General features: G+C 36.5%; 2 pseudogenes across 2 annotated transcripts; both read right to left on the reverse strand.

Annotated features, from left to right (window-relative positions):
- Positions 1-5,020: 5,020 nt before the first annotated feature.
- On the reverse strand, positions 5,021-10,833 carry LOC103324345 (kinesin-like protein KIN-10A; annotated as a pseudogene). The gene is made up of 7 exons (XR_016123554.1): positions 10,736-10,833; positions 9,210-9,251; positions 9,022-9,119; positions 8,817-8,927; positions 7,326-8,717; positions 6,987-7,178; positions 5,021-5,140 (listed from the first exon to the last, which is right to left on the reverse strand). The product of XR_016123554.1 is annotated as a kinesin-like protein KIN-10A (transcript).
- Positions 10,765-13,446, reverse strand: LOC148919914 (uncharacterized; annotated as a pseudogene). Its single transcript, XR_016124353.1, has 4 exons — positions 12,668-13,446; positions 11,834-12,588; positions 11,507-11,620; positions 10,765-11,069 (listed from the first exon to the last, which is right to left on the reverse strand). The product of XR_016124353.1 is annotated as an uncharacterized LOC148919914 (transcript).
- Between the last annotated feature and the right edge of the window lie 807 nt (positions 13,447-14,253).

The following is a 14,253-nucleotide window of genomic DNA, read 5'->3' on the forward strand; positions in this document are numbered from 1 at the left end:
GAACAACCGCCTACCGATTAGGCGCCCACGTTTGAACGCGTATAGCCGGGCGGCTATACTATTGGAAAAAATAATGATAGCCCAAGTATAACCGCGCGGCTATACTATTTATTTTAAAAACAAGCTACGGCTAGCCCACAGAAGCTCACGCGCGAACACAAGTGTAGCCGCGGGGCTATACTATTTATTGTGTGTACAGGTATAGCCGACGGCTATATTATTTTTTCCAAAAATTTCAACAAGAAAGCCGCCTGGCGATACTTTTTTTAAAAATAAAAAATACCCCAGTATAGCCGCCCGGTTATACTATTTAGTTGAAAAAAGGGACCAACGTGTCGAAAATATTATAGCCGCGGCTACTACGAGGAACGTATGAAACACCCCAATTCAATTGACTCAGAGACATCCCAACCAGTCCTTGATGCTAGAGTGGCCCTTCTGAAATCAACAAACCATCCTGGGTAAGCAACTGGAAGATCTGATACTTTCACAGTTTTCTGATATTTAGTTATTTTGGTAGTTTATTTTTCTTGGTCATTTGCTAATACAGCGAGATGGTTCAAGGAAACCCCGGTAGTGTTAATGCGGCATTACAACAAATCCAGGCTCGAAGTGAACAGACCACAGTAACTACTTATAATACACCAATTGTACTGTTTTCTTCCCTTCCTTCTTTCTAATTTTAGTAAAGCTTTGGTTCTTCCTTGTCTGTAGGACATAAAGAGTGCAGTTAACATGGGCCTATGGATTCTTCAATTATGGGCAGGGAATGATGCAGTCAAAACCATGGAATAGGGAATGCAGGTATGACTTCCTGGTTCTTAAAAGAATTTAAGAATTAAAATAGAGGCATAGAATTTTATGTGATGAAAAAAATAAAGTTATGCTCAAAATGAGTTTACAGTTATAGACCATGCAGGGAATTGAGCAGATGCGGCCAGGTTTAGGTTCCGGGGCATCAATATCCTGCACCGCAAGAGCCAGACTCTTGGTTACTTGGCAGATTGTACCATTTAGTGATAGATAATTTTTTCTTCCCTCCTTGACCTTCTAACGTGTACTTTCTGGGCAATCTTCCTTCATGGTCTTTTCCAGGTGATGTCAACCTGAATTCATTTATAGCTGCCTTATTTCTTTCTAATAAACTATTTTATGCCAAAACCCAAGAGACAATCTTGCTAAATTCATTGCAGCCAAGATTACTGCTATTAAGTACAGTGTTAATTAATCCAACTGACTGCAGCAGTGACTTTTTCCCTTTAACTCAGGTTTTTCCTTCAGTGAAGTTGGTTCAATACGTAAAGGTAGTAGCAAAGTTGTCTGTTGTCATTTCTCTTCAGAGGAAAACTGTTGGCCAGTGCTGGGCATGACAAGAAGGTATAATGTTGTAAAGTGTTTATTCATTTATGCTTCACATGAATGATGCTGTTACTAGTTACTACTGACTTGTATTATTTTGGTCCAGAAAATACTTCAGGAAATATGTTATGACTCAGTTCCGGGGAAAGCCATTCTGATTATTTTGATTATTTATCTAAAACAAAGCATCTCTACTGATTGTTACACCCCATATTTGTGATAACATCTGAAGTTAACACTGATTTAGTGGGGTCCATGTAAGAAAAAATAGATCGATACCAGAATTTGCTGTATCCCTGAAGATCCTTTTAGCAAAATGGTTGAATGGCTTTGGCATATATGCATTGTCACTGGCTCTGTATGATTGCGATTTTATAAAGTTCTCCCAGAATGGCCTTTTTCCAGTTTCACATAGTATTTCCGACTGGAGGCAAGGCATTCATTTTACAATGGCATCGGCATGGTAATAATGTCCGAACATCCGCATAGGAGAACTGATATATGAGTAGAGAATCTGTGGTGTTCCTGATTCTTCCATGGTGCTATAGTTGTGCAAACTCAAATTGACCATGTTTGATTTTGCCTTATCCACAATCAAATAATCAGAAGGTTTAAGAAATGGTGCAAAACAATTGTTGATTTATCAAATGCCCATGATCCAACTCAGGTGGAATTGGGGTTGGATGGGGAAGGGGTAGAGCCCAGGTTCAAGTCTTGTTGTTAGCTAAATAATTGATTTACTAATTGGGTTTAGGTACTTCTTATCTGATAATTGTAACAGAACTGGTTTTAGAGTGATGCTATTTTCAGATGGTCTGAAACTTTTACTTTGGAGTTCAATAAATTAGTGACTTCAATTGTTTCAAACAATCCTAAGTTATCCAAATTTCAATATTAATGAGAAAAGGAATGATGTGAATGATTTTCTTTCGTTTTTTCATGTCAGTAGGTTGTTGTCTGGAATATGGAAACACTGCAAACTGAAAGCACACCAGAGGAGCACTCCTTGATAATTACTGATGTTCGATTTAGACCACAGTTGGCAACTTCTTCATTTGACACAACTGTGCGACTTTGGGATGCTGCTGAAGCAAATTCTGTGCTTCCATTTCTGTTTCATTTTTAATGTTGCCAAATGCATTTCTGTTTCATTTCTGTTTTATTCTTTTTGGGTTTCTAAAGGGTTTGAGTTCATTTTGGCAGCCAAACTATTCTTTATAGACATATGCAGGGCAGGGCATACCTCGCATGTAATGTGACTTGATTTTTATCCTAAGAAGAATGAACTTTTCTGCTCCTGTGAGATTCGCTTTTGGAATATCAATCAGTATTCTTGCACTCGCGTTTCTAAGGTTAGTATTGGGACTCTCCTTTAGTTGTTTGAAGTTCATGGATAATTTTTCTTCATTTTCTCTTCTAAATATCAGTCATTTTCGCCTAGGTGTACACATGTGAAAATAAGTATAGCCGCACGGCTATACTATACATTTAAAAAAGGACTGGCGACTAGTTGCCCAAGTGTAAAACCTGTATAGCCGAACGGCTATACTATTTATTAAAAATAAAATAAAAAACCGCCCAGGCGTATAGCCGCGCGGCTATACAATTTTTTTTAAAAAATTGCCCACGTATAGCCGCGCGGCTATTTTTCCAGTATAGCCGTAGTGTAAAAAAAGGACCAACGTTTAAAAAATAGCCGGGCGGCTATACTATTTTTTTAATAAAAAAAACCCGCACATAGCCGCCCCGCCAGACTATTTATTAAAAACCCACACGTGTGAAAACAAGTATAGCCGTCCGGCTAAACAAGTTTGTAATTAAAAATCCCAGTATAGCCGCGCGGCTATACGATATATATATATATAAAAAAAGACATGAAAAGGAAGAAATGGACGCGCATTAGCTCATAAAGGTGATACCACAATCGAAACTTTATATTCCATTATTCCTTCTCAAAATTGTTCCAGCCCTTAATTTATGATTGTACATAATAAATTTAATCTTAAAAAAAAACCAAGAAAATACATATATATTATATACATATTGTACCAACGAAAATCAATTCAACTAGTTGGAGTCAATATTATGTTCCAAGAAACATATATTCTGACCCTGAAAACAAAAACTATTAGAATGTGCGATTCAAAATTTATAACAAACAAACATGTAACACTAAATAGTGCCTTACTCCCATAAAATGCAAAATCTATGGGTAGCATTTCCTTTATGTTTTTCAACAGTGTGTGCGTGTGTGTCAGCCCCGGTATTAAGCAAGATTTGCATGCATATCTCTTATCTGTGACATCGCATGATAGCAGAATGGTATGCCTCGACTTAACAAATCGCATATATTATATACCTTGCTAGTTCATTTTTCCATGCATATTTATGTTAACGGTTCAAACTAGTTGGAACTAAATATTATTTGTGAGGACTAAAATATTATTTTCATGACTTCATTTTTGTGATTGTATTGTAGTAGCAAGGCATCATTATTGTGTGAAACGATTTCAGTAAGGTAGATGAAAATGCTCCGCCATGCATATACTTTAGCGCTTAATTATTCAATTGCCTTTATGACCTTTTCTCCAGATTTCAATAGAGACAAGACCCCTCCATTGGCACGCCATTGTATCCCGCAGACAAAAGAAGAAAACGATAAAAGTAAAAAAGCACTCTAAATAAAATCAAGTCATTTCTTGGGTAACCATCTTCCATAAAGGAGCCATTATCAAAGAATTGTAAGGAAGCCATAGCTGTGTTACTAGCATGCATGCATGAAAATGAAAGTAAGGTCCTTTTCAATTGCGATGCACAAGTCAAAAAGCTTGCCGTGATGAAAAAGAAAAAAAAAGAAAGAGAGATAAATGTTAACCTTACGTACGAAGAATGACCCCTTTTCAGTGTAGATCAAAGTTTAAAGGTAAGTGGGACCCATACGCATCGGATCATGGAGATAAAGCCCTACAGATTTTTTCACAAGCACAGAAAAGCAGTATACTGATTGAGGACGTCCTGCTTTGCTTTCTCTGTCTTGTTTCATTTATCTTTCAGAAGAAGAAGAAAAAGGGCAATCCACAGATTACCAAATTAACTTCTTTAATGAATAAAGAGATATTTCTTGCACAAGCAGCCATGCAAGAAAAGCCACGACTCTGTTGCACTTTCATCCTCATGACCTTGATTGTTCAATTATGGCCTGCTTTCTTTTCCAGATTATTTTTCCTTTTCGACCAGATTAGCTAGGTTGAATAGCAGTTGAAGTTTTGAAATTATTGCACTATCATGACCTTCAACAGTAAAAAGGTTTGATTGGATAGAGCTGGAGTTTTCGCTAATTAATTGAAGTTTGCTGCAATGAGAAGGGGCACTAATGGTATTTCAGAACATAAAATATATAGCATATATAATTTCCTCATTGTATAAATACATACATTCATAGCATGAAGTCAAGTAGACAAAGTGACCCCTAAATTCAAAGCTCGCTTCATCCGTTCCCAAATGACCTATTCATCACTTCTATATAAAGTCACCATTTTTTCCTGCTGTTTCCTTCCCTAATTTGCTTCCTATACCTGGTGGTGCAGCTGTTCATGCATGGATATTGATCTCCTCTTGATTGGTGGGGGGTGGATTAATTGCCATCGTATCGGTTCAAATTTTATGGCAAAAGCTGGAAAATCAGTTCCTCAACTCTTAATGGAACAACAAGCACCATTATCTCTGTTGCTATTTCATATTGGGCTTCTCTTGCTGCTTGTTGTTCCTCACTTTGCTCGTCCTACACCGTCAGAGTTTAATAATTCAAAGTCGTTAACCATGGCGGCTGGCTCATCATCTTCAACAGCTACACAGCTCCTCCAATCTTCCATGGACTTACATCCAAAACAGGCTAAGAAAAGTGTCAAGAATAATCAACAATTTGAAGCTTCTGCACATGAAGTCCCGAGTGGTCCAAATCCTGAATCGAACAAGTAAGAAAGCAATTCAGACAAAGAGGAAACCAAAAACAACAAAAATGAAGACTCATCACAACCTCCATGGTCCAGCAGCTGGTGATCTATACATTATTATGCATGCATCCTCATTTATTCCCTCTCATGTTATCTTTTTGGACAGCAACACTATTCCCTTATATATTTCAGAAATGTATTATGGATCATCCTTTCCTTGCAGTCCTTTTTTCTTTGGATCTGTACAGTAAGCAGTTAATCTCCTTCTTTCTTATGTCAGAAATTTGAGCTCAGATATGCATGTATGTAATATATTATTATGGGCTCTCTAATCTGATGATCATAACCTTTCAGTTTTTAAGTTCTCTTTTAAGAAATTATCCATGTAAAATGTTAGACAAATTTGGAATTGTTTAACCATTTATTATCCACATTTTCCTTTTAATTTTGTCTAACGAACTGGATTGTTTTGCACATTTTAGATGACTAAGCAACTTCATGATTTTTACATGAATAATCCTTAAAGGATGACCTGAAACATAGACAGTTCCAATCATTGAAATACTTTGTGTGCACCACAAAGGATGCGTGCACTTTCAACACCTCAAACCAAATAGCGAGTCAACCACAACAATTTTTGAACTATCTTGTTTACGGTTCAGACTTTTCAAAGTTTCTAGTAGCCAAACAATTTGTCATCCCACTAATTACTCAGTAAATTAATTCCACATTTGTCCTAAATTGACATAAGTAATTGCCTCGTACTGTGCTGTCATAGTGAGAGCAAATCTTTAAATGAGGGATGATTAAGCTGAAAGTTTTCTTTCAACCTTGAGCTATCCTCGCGTGAAGCACATCAGTGAAAAGACAATCATGATCATAGGGGTGTACCTCTAGTGCAAACTTGTTTTTGGATCCGTGTGATAGTTTTTTTAGTACAAGCTATTGGGGGAATGAGGGTTTACACAAATATTTATTGGGTGTTTGGGGATTTTGAACTTCTGCCTACATATATGGTGAAAGAGCTCACCCAACTGAGTTATACCCCACTGACGGATATGTGATAGTTATGCAGAACAATCTGTGCCCTATATGTTTATAACTAAATATTTGATTCAAAGCCTGGTTAGTTTTGTGATTGTATCAAAATTATATATGGCTTTACTTTCTTTAGTTGATATTGCCGGATTGGTTTCTTTACTTTTGTTTTTTTGGTTTTTCACCAACTTCTTTAGTTTAATAATATGTAATTAAGTAATATCTTAGCCTTTTTTAATTACTTTAATTAGTACTATCATAAACTTATGCCGACCAACAATCATCAAGAGAAGTCTCATCTGGCAAATGTTTGCCAGCGTAGGTTTGTTTTATGGCAACCTTCTTTAATTTAATTTATGTAATTAAGTAAAATCTTAGTCTTTTTTAATTACTTTAATTAGTTATTATATTTTAATTATTGTTTTATGTAGTGAATATTTAAATATTTTACTGATTTAATAAATTACTTAATAAATAGTAATTAATTATTTAATTACTGTAATTGAAAAGAATATTCCAACAGTATAGCCGAGCGGCTATACTAAGTATAAAATTAGTTTCTTTACTTTTGTTTTTTGGCAACCTTCTTTAATTTAATTTATGTTATTAAGTAAAATCTTAGTCTTTTTTAATTACTTTAATTAGTGGTAGTCTATTTTCCAGTGATTTCAATGGGAAAGGACTTAAAGGGAGCTGAATTGGGCTTTGCATTCCCTTCAGTGGTCTCAAGCTAGCAAGGTAGCCATTTGACTTATTGTTGCATAGAGGAAGCTTAGTGGCCTGAATTGTTGCTTCCTTCTCCTTTGGTACTGAAGCTCCAGTGGGGTCCTGCATATATACGCAATAGAAGTTTGAATCAAGTGTTTCTTAATCACAGAGATAAAAAAAAACAACCATGTTAGCATGATTATCTTAATAAAGTTTTCCATTTTTTAAGACGAGATCAACAAGCTAGAGAATTTAGAAATGACATACCCCAAGCATGAGAAAAGTGAATGCTTGATTGTCTGCACCAAGATAAATTTCAATCAACTTTCGCAGGTCAGCAAGGCTTGCATCTTTTACAACTTTAATGAACGTCCCTGGATTCTCTTTTGAAGCCTCCCATTTCACATACACTTCAGTATCTGCATCAGTGACCACATCTGAAGGGTTGTAGTTCTCCTTGGAAGCCAATGCCATCTCATCACATACTCGACTTTTGTTTATCTCTTCTGTCAGTTTCTGCTCATTTTCTGATTTAACTGATGCAACAGTAGGTGCTGGACTTGTCACATATTGAGAGAGCTCTCTGTAGTTTCCACAGAGTGTAAATATGTTGCGGATCCTGACAACAAGCCTATCATCTAGTCCCCCCTTGCCATCTTCTTCCCCTGGATTTCTGCTTGGCCGATTCACAGTTGGTGTATGTTGATAATCCTTAGGTAAAGATGTCAGGGATCCCATATTATAATTACTCTGGAGGCTAGACCCATCAACCATGCACTCTCTCTTTTCCTCTATAACTTCTTTCTCCACTTCTTCAGCTTCCACAGTTTCCTTAAGTCTTTCCTCTTCTTCCATTTCTTCTTCCTCAAAAACAGTGCTTAGGCATACCCTATATGGTTGTGTACTGCTGTCAGATTGATAAGCAACCCCACCTACATATTTCACCTCACGAGCAAAAGGTTCTTGATCATCCATGTCCAAATCCATTGACTTTACCATTCCTCCTGCATCATCACTGGCATAGATCCCTAACAACCTTTTGGCAAACTCTGTTCCATCATGGTCCTTTGTCCCACTCTCCTTACCATTTCCATCACCTGAGCGCCATAGCTCAAGCTCAATTTCCTCCAACCGCCGCCTCAATATTTCAACTTCCTGCTGCTGCTGCAGTATCCTTTCTTCCATTCTCCTCCTCTCCAATTCAACAAACTCATTTTCCATACGCTGGCATTCCTCCAACTTCTTTTCCAACTCACGTTTCAGAGTCTGGGCCACTTCAGTCACCTTCAAGTTGATTTCTTCTTCCTTTTTCCCAGATCCCGTCCCTTCCATAAGCTCAAGTTTAGCTCTCAGTGCAGCAACCTCTTCTTCTTTCTTCTGTAACTCCCTGTGTGCTTCATTTCGCTCTTTCTCTTTGAGCTTATTTTCCCTTTGCAGTTTAAGGATGAATTCATCCATGGCAGCAATCCTTGATCCTAAAATAACAGCAGATGAATCTTCAGTGCCAATTTTATCCTTGATTGGCGTATGAGGGCTACGGACAATACATTTTGCTTTTGCATCATATTCAAGGGTGGAGATTGTCTTGTGTATTTCCTTGAGGTCTGGGCTTGCACACAGTACCATTAAAATTTTTGTTTTATCATCTTCGAAAGAATCCTGCACAAAAAGAACATGAGAACTGTCATTCACATACAAGGTTAGGGGCAGGGCACCATATAATCCCTAGTAACTGACATTAGTGTGAATAAAACTTACCTGTAGAAGCATGGTCAGTTTGCTGTCTCTGAAAGGCACATGAGAATCACCATTGGCAATGGATTCAACCACTCTTTTGAGAGCTATGTTTCCTTGGTTGATCTTTGCAGTCTGTGAATTCAGTATAACCATAATTTAACATTTACAATGACAAAGAAACTGCATACAGTATATCAGCATAAATTAAGCACCACCAAGACATTACTTGCATTTTTGCCTCAAATCCAATTTGGCCAGCTTGCTCAATATTTTCAGAGCCAGCCATGTCCACAAGCATCAAGCGGTTGGGACATCAAGGATAATCTGTGCAGAAATAGAAAGCAAGTTATATACAACTAGTGACAAGACTTGGGAAGAATTATCATATATTTGAAAGTCCAAGGGAATTCCTACCATGCAATGGCTCCGAAACTTCTTTCATTGCAAATAGTACTTCTTTAATAATACTAATTAATTATATTTAATTATCTTTAAAAAATTTGTGGAATTTGAAATTATTTTTAAAATAGTTTCAATTATTTAAAAATTCTAGAAAATTATTTTAGTATTCCAAAAATGGAATTTTAGTCTCCAAACCCTAAATCCAAGTGTCGAACCAAAAACCATAGCTTTCGAACTTATCCAAACTTGTTCCAAAACCGTTTGCAAGCCTCAAACCCTATTGTAAACCTACTATAGGGCACTTAAGACTTAATTAGGCTTGGATAATCACATAACTCGACCTAGGGCTTTACGATTTAGGTTTCGCTCTCAATCTTGGGTTAGTATGATGTGAACCGAACCTAACCTAGACATGTCTTGGCGAATTTTAATTCGATTTGGGCATTAAATATTATATAGATAATACATAATATTTAATTATAAAAAAGATGGGACTTGGGCTATGGGGAAATGTAATTAAGACACCAAAACGAAAATAAGTAATTTATTTTTTCGTTTTTGCATAGCAGAATTAAATCAATAACATATTTAAATATTCACTAAAGAAATAATAATTAATACATAATTACTAATTAAAGTAATTCAAAAAGGCTAAGATATTACTTAATCACATATATTAAATTAAAGACGTTGCCAAAAAAACAAAAGTAAAGAAACTAATTTTATATTTTAAAAAATTAAAAAACAAAACAAACTCTTCCGACGAAGTTTTCATTGGCACAGCTCATCGGGTGATGTCTTATCCGACAAATATTTGCTGGCATATACCTGTGCCGACAAAATTTTGTTGGGAGAGGTTTTTCCTAGTTTGCTATTTACAGGGTATAGCCGGGTGGCTATACCGTTAAGATATTATATTTTAGGGTATAGCCAAACGGCGGCTATACTTATAAAATGTTGTAAATATTCTATTTTGGAGTATCGCCGTGCGGCTATACCGTTTACATATTATATTTATGGAGTATAGCCGACCGGCTATACTATTTAAAGGTATAGAATCCTAAATAGGAATATTTTAAAAGTATAGCCGCGCTCTTTGAATATATTATGTTTTAATTACTTCTATTTACTCAATGAAGAATTAGTATTTAAATATTTTAATTAATTTCATAAAAATTACTTAATAAATTATTTAATTATATTTAATTATCTTAAATAATTTTGTGGAATTTAACATTATTTTAAAAATAGTTTCGATTATTTAAAAATTCTAGAAAATTATTTTTGTATTCTAAAAATGGAATTTTAGTTTCCAAACCCTAAATCCAAGTTTCAAACTTATTCGAACTTGTTCCATAACTGTTCGCAAGCCTCGAACCCTAATTGTAAACCTACTGTAGGGTACTTAGGACTCGATTAGTCATAGCTAGCTTAGTGGAATTTGTAATTTTTACTTCATGACCATAGTTCATCCCAAGTTATTCTTGAATAAGTTCGAGAATAATTAGAACAAAATACAAGCAATCATTCATAACTACAGATTAACGAAATCCTCCCCTACTTGTGGATAACAAACAATCTTCTTTGATTTGCTAGCTATAAGCTTGACAGAAATGTTTTCTTCATCCTCATTCATTGTGTCTCCAAACAAATGGGATTCAGTCTTACAACTTACAACTGGTCGATGAAATAAAGAAGATACCACATTCAAACAAAGTCCTATTTTAATACAAGCTTTTAGAAGAGAAGATGAAAAGAACTGAAAGATAGATCCTCATATGGATCTTATATTAACCAAGCTCTCATTATTCTTGCTTCGGCTGCCAATGCAGGTATTGATTAGAGAAGAGGCACAAACAAAAGATGCAAAGCCTGCAATAAGCAAGAAAACCACTAGTCATCAGAAAACTCCTCTTTGGTAGATATCCACTAAATCAGATGACCTGAAGCTTCAGAATTAGAGACGCATGTACTCTATGTACAGTCAAGTTGATGTGGCATTCACAAAAACACAAACAATATCTGTAGATTGATTCAAATCATCGACCGTAATGAGCATAGCCACTTGGCAGATTAGAGCCTTTAGAGGTGTAGGTTGCGAAGGTGACGATGTCCTCGTTCGTTGATCCACTATAATTCATGGCTGGTTAATGTTTGTGATTTACAAAGTTTTAAAGACAACTTAAACCTCAGAAAAAAAAAACAGAAAAACAAAACAAAACAGGAGGGCATGGAAAATGCAAACAAGTCACACCAATGGGCATCATCATATTGGCCTATTATTCCAGTTTGTAGCAACAAAGCATCACCTCATCATATTAGGCAATCGAGCTGTCAAGGATACAGTTCTTTATTTAATGCCTGAGGAATACACTGGTGAGAGCAGAATCACAAAGAAAAGAGGTCACCAAAAGACGAAATGCCTGCAGCAAGTAACAATCCAAGAGACAACAACAGTTAAACTACTAAGCATATGTACTTGAAGCTTCAAAACAACAAGAAACGCAGACAATGCATGAGCAGTCAAATTGAAGCAGTGGCTGAGAAAATTAGGTGCGTACAATGCAAGTGTAAGGGACTGAAAATCATCAACTATAATAAGTTGCTACAAAGTTAAATTACTAAAAATAACTAACCTCCTCCTTCCCAACCTGCACAGTTTGCATCTCAATGTCTGCGAATGGCACTTCAATTAGTTCAAAACAGAAACGCCAAAGAGAGGAGATATAGACCTTATCATAAGACTGTCAGTTATTGTAAACATCGCCGGACTACTCAAAAATCCTGCATCACTTTTGTAATCGCCTTGGGATTTGCAATACTTCAGTTTGAGTGGAACTCTGTAATTAGAAGGGATAAGGGTTTTATCATTAGTCAATATTTCGTGGACAGTAGTATGCCTAAGGTAACGTGCAGAATAATATGAGGCTTCCTGGCCATCCTGATCAATTCCTAAAAGATGGTTCTAATAGACAAAACCAGGATAAAGATTGGGAGCAAGTAGAATTTCCTTGTGGTAATTTGACTTTAAGTATTCCTCATCAAGATCTTGGACACTCTTGTACAACCGATCAATGCAGCCTTTCGTAGAGGAAGAGCTATCCTGCATCTCTTTTAGTACAAACCCAAGCGGAACAGTTAGGAAACTGAGGAGTAAATTAACAAAATCCTCCTTTGCTTCTGCATAACAAACCATTTTCTTAGATTTGCTAACCAAAAGATTGACAGAAATGTTTTTTTACTCCTTCACCGTCTCCTCTGTCGTTTGACGCTTAAAACCTATTCCTTGCTGAACACCTTCACTGCTCAGTTTTGGTTCTGGTTTATGCTTCAGCAGAATATCCGTCAAAGGTGTTTTAGACACAAATGAGCATATAAGCAAATTCAAAACCTGGAACAAGAGACTGGGTCAGAGAGAGCCACTTGTAAACAAAAGGAAAAGTTGACATAACAAGATGCAGTTCAATTACCTCATCAACTCCTACATATCTCCTCAGTAGTGGTTGCATCCATCACACCAACCTTAGTAAGGAAAGAAGAGACTGGTGAGCTTAATGGGGGCATCACTTCTAAATCATCACTTACTATATATCCGCTAAGTCGTTTACAAAAGACACCATCATCCGAAAAAGATGAGCTTTTCAACTTTCCCACTGAAAGAGACATCTCACGATCCATGGGTTTTCCACACTCACAAAAACATCTTTGTAATGACTAAATTACTTGTATCTGTGTGTGCAATCAATAGAGCACAAAAAGTACTGCATTGGATCGCTATTGGTAATTTTCAATTTGAGATTCTCACAATGAGATTCAACCCCGTTGCGGGGACATAACAACATTTCTCTACACGATTCAGTTGGGAAAACAAGTGCATCAGCATTCTCAACTTTGCTTACAGATTTTTCATGCAACCTATTTCCAGTGGTACTGAATGTGTACAAGCAAGGCTGATAATTGTGCCCATTGGAATTGTCTAGAAACTGAAGAGAACATCAACAAAATCATCATCAGAATCTATGAAGATAACTTTGTTGCTCCTCTTTTCCACCAAGGCCTTAAAGCTAATGGTGCTAACAGATTTATCAGCCATATACAGTAAGATTTGGCTTCGTTTTGTCGATTCTCTGTACAAATTCACTAACCAAAACATGAAAGGAGCTTCAATAGGCAGCATTAACGTATTGATCTACAGGTTCTGCTGTGCAGGAAATGAAAAGTCCTCCCCCATGTTCAATTTTAAAGGAGGCTCTGGTTTTTTTTTCCCTCATACGAAAGTGGTAGGCGAAAGACCGTATGCATCATTCAAACCGGCCAAACCAAACCACATTTTTTTTGGACAAAAAACCAAACCACTTATGGCAGTTCTGTTTGGTTTTTACACTAAAAAATTGTAATCTTAAATAGGTTCGAAAAATCGGCCTAGGCGGCTCCTAGGCGCTAGGCGGGAGCGCACCGCCGCGATTTCACCCTAATCACTAGGGGTAGGCGCCAGGGAGTTGGGGGCGCCTGCCTAGGCGGGTCTAGGCTGGTCTAGGCGGGTCTAGGCGGGCGTTTGGACGTTGAGGAGCGGACGAAGGGCGGTTGAAGCTGGCAGGAGCCGCTGCTTGTTAGGAAGAAAGACGGAGAGACAGAGAGATGAAATCGAAACAGAGAGAGGAAGGAGAAGGCGACGGTAGGAAGAAGACGATATCTGACCTAATTTTTAATAACGGGTTGGGTTTTGTAAAAAATGGCCTTAAACATTGTATTAAAATGGGCCTATGTTTACTTTTTTTTGCAGTTTTTTAAAAATATCCAGGTTAATGAAAATACAAAAGTAAAATTCTGATAATATCAAGGTTGGAAAATATTAAAGTTTTCTTTTATATATCTTATTAGCCTCTCGCATGCGCTGCTTCTGCGAGAGGCTTTTTAAAAAAATTAAATTTATTTTTGAATTAAAAAAGATCATAGGTAATTGTGTTCCATAAAAATATGATCCATTATCTGATTTTTGTTTTAATTTATTTTATTTAATATGAAAAAGTGTGAATTTATCATATTATCCTCACCT

Source organism: Prunus mume, linkage group LG2 (genome assembly GCF_029339155.1).
Source record: "Prunus mume cultivar Tortuosa linkage group LG2, ASM2933915v1, whole genome shotgun sequence".
Lineage (NCBI taxonomy): Eukaryota > Viridiplantae > Streptophyta > Magnoliopsida > Rosales > Rosaceae > Prunus > Prunus mume.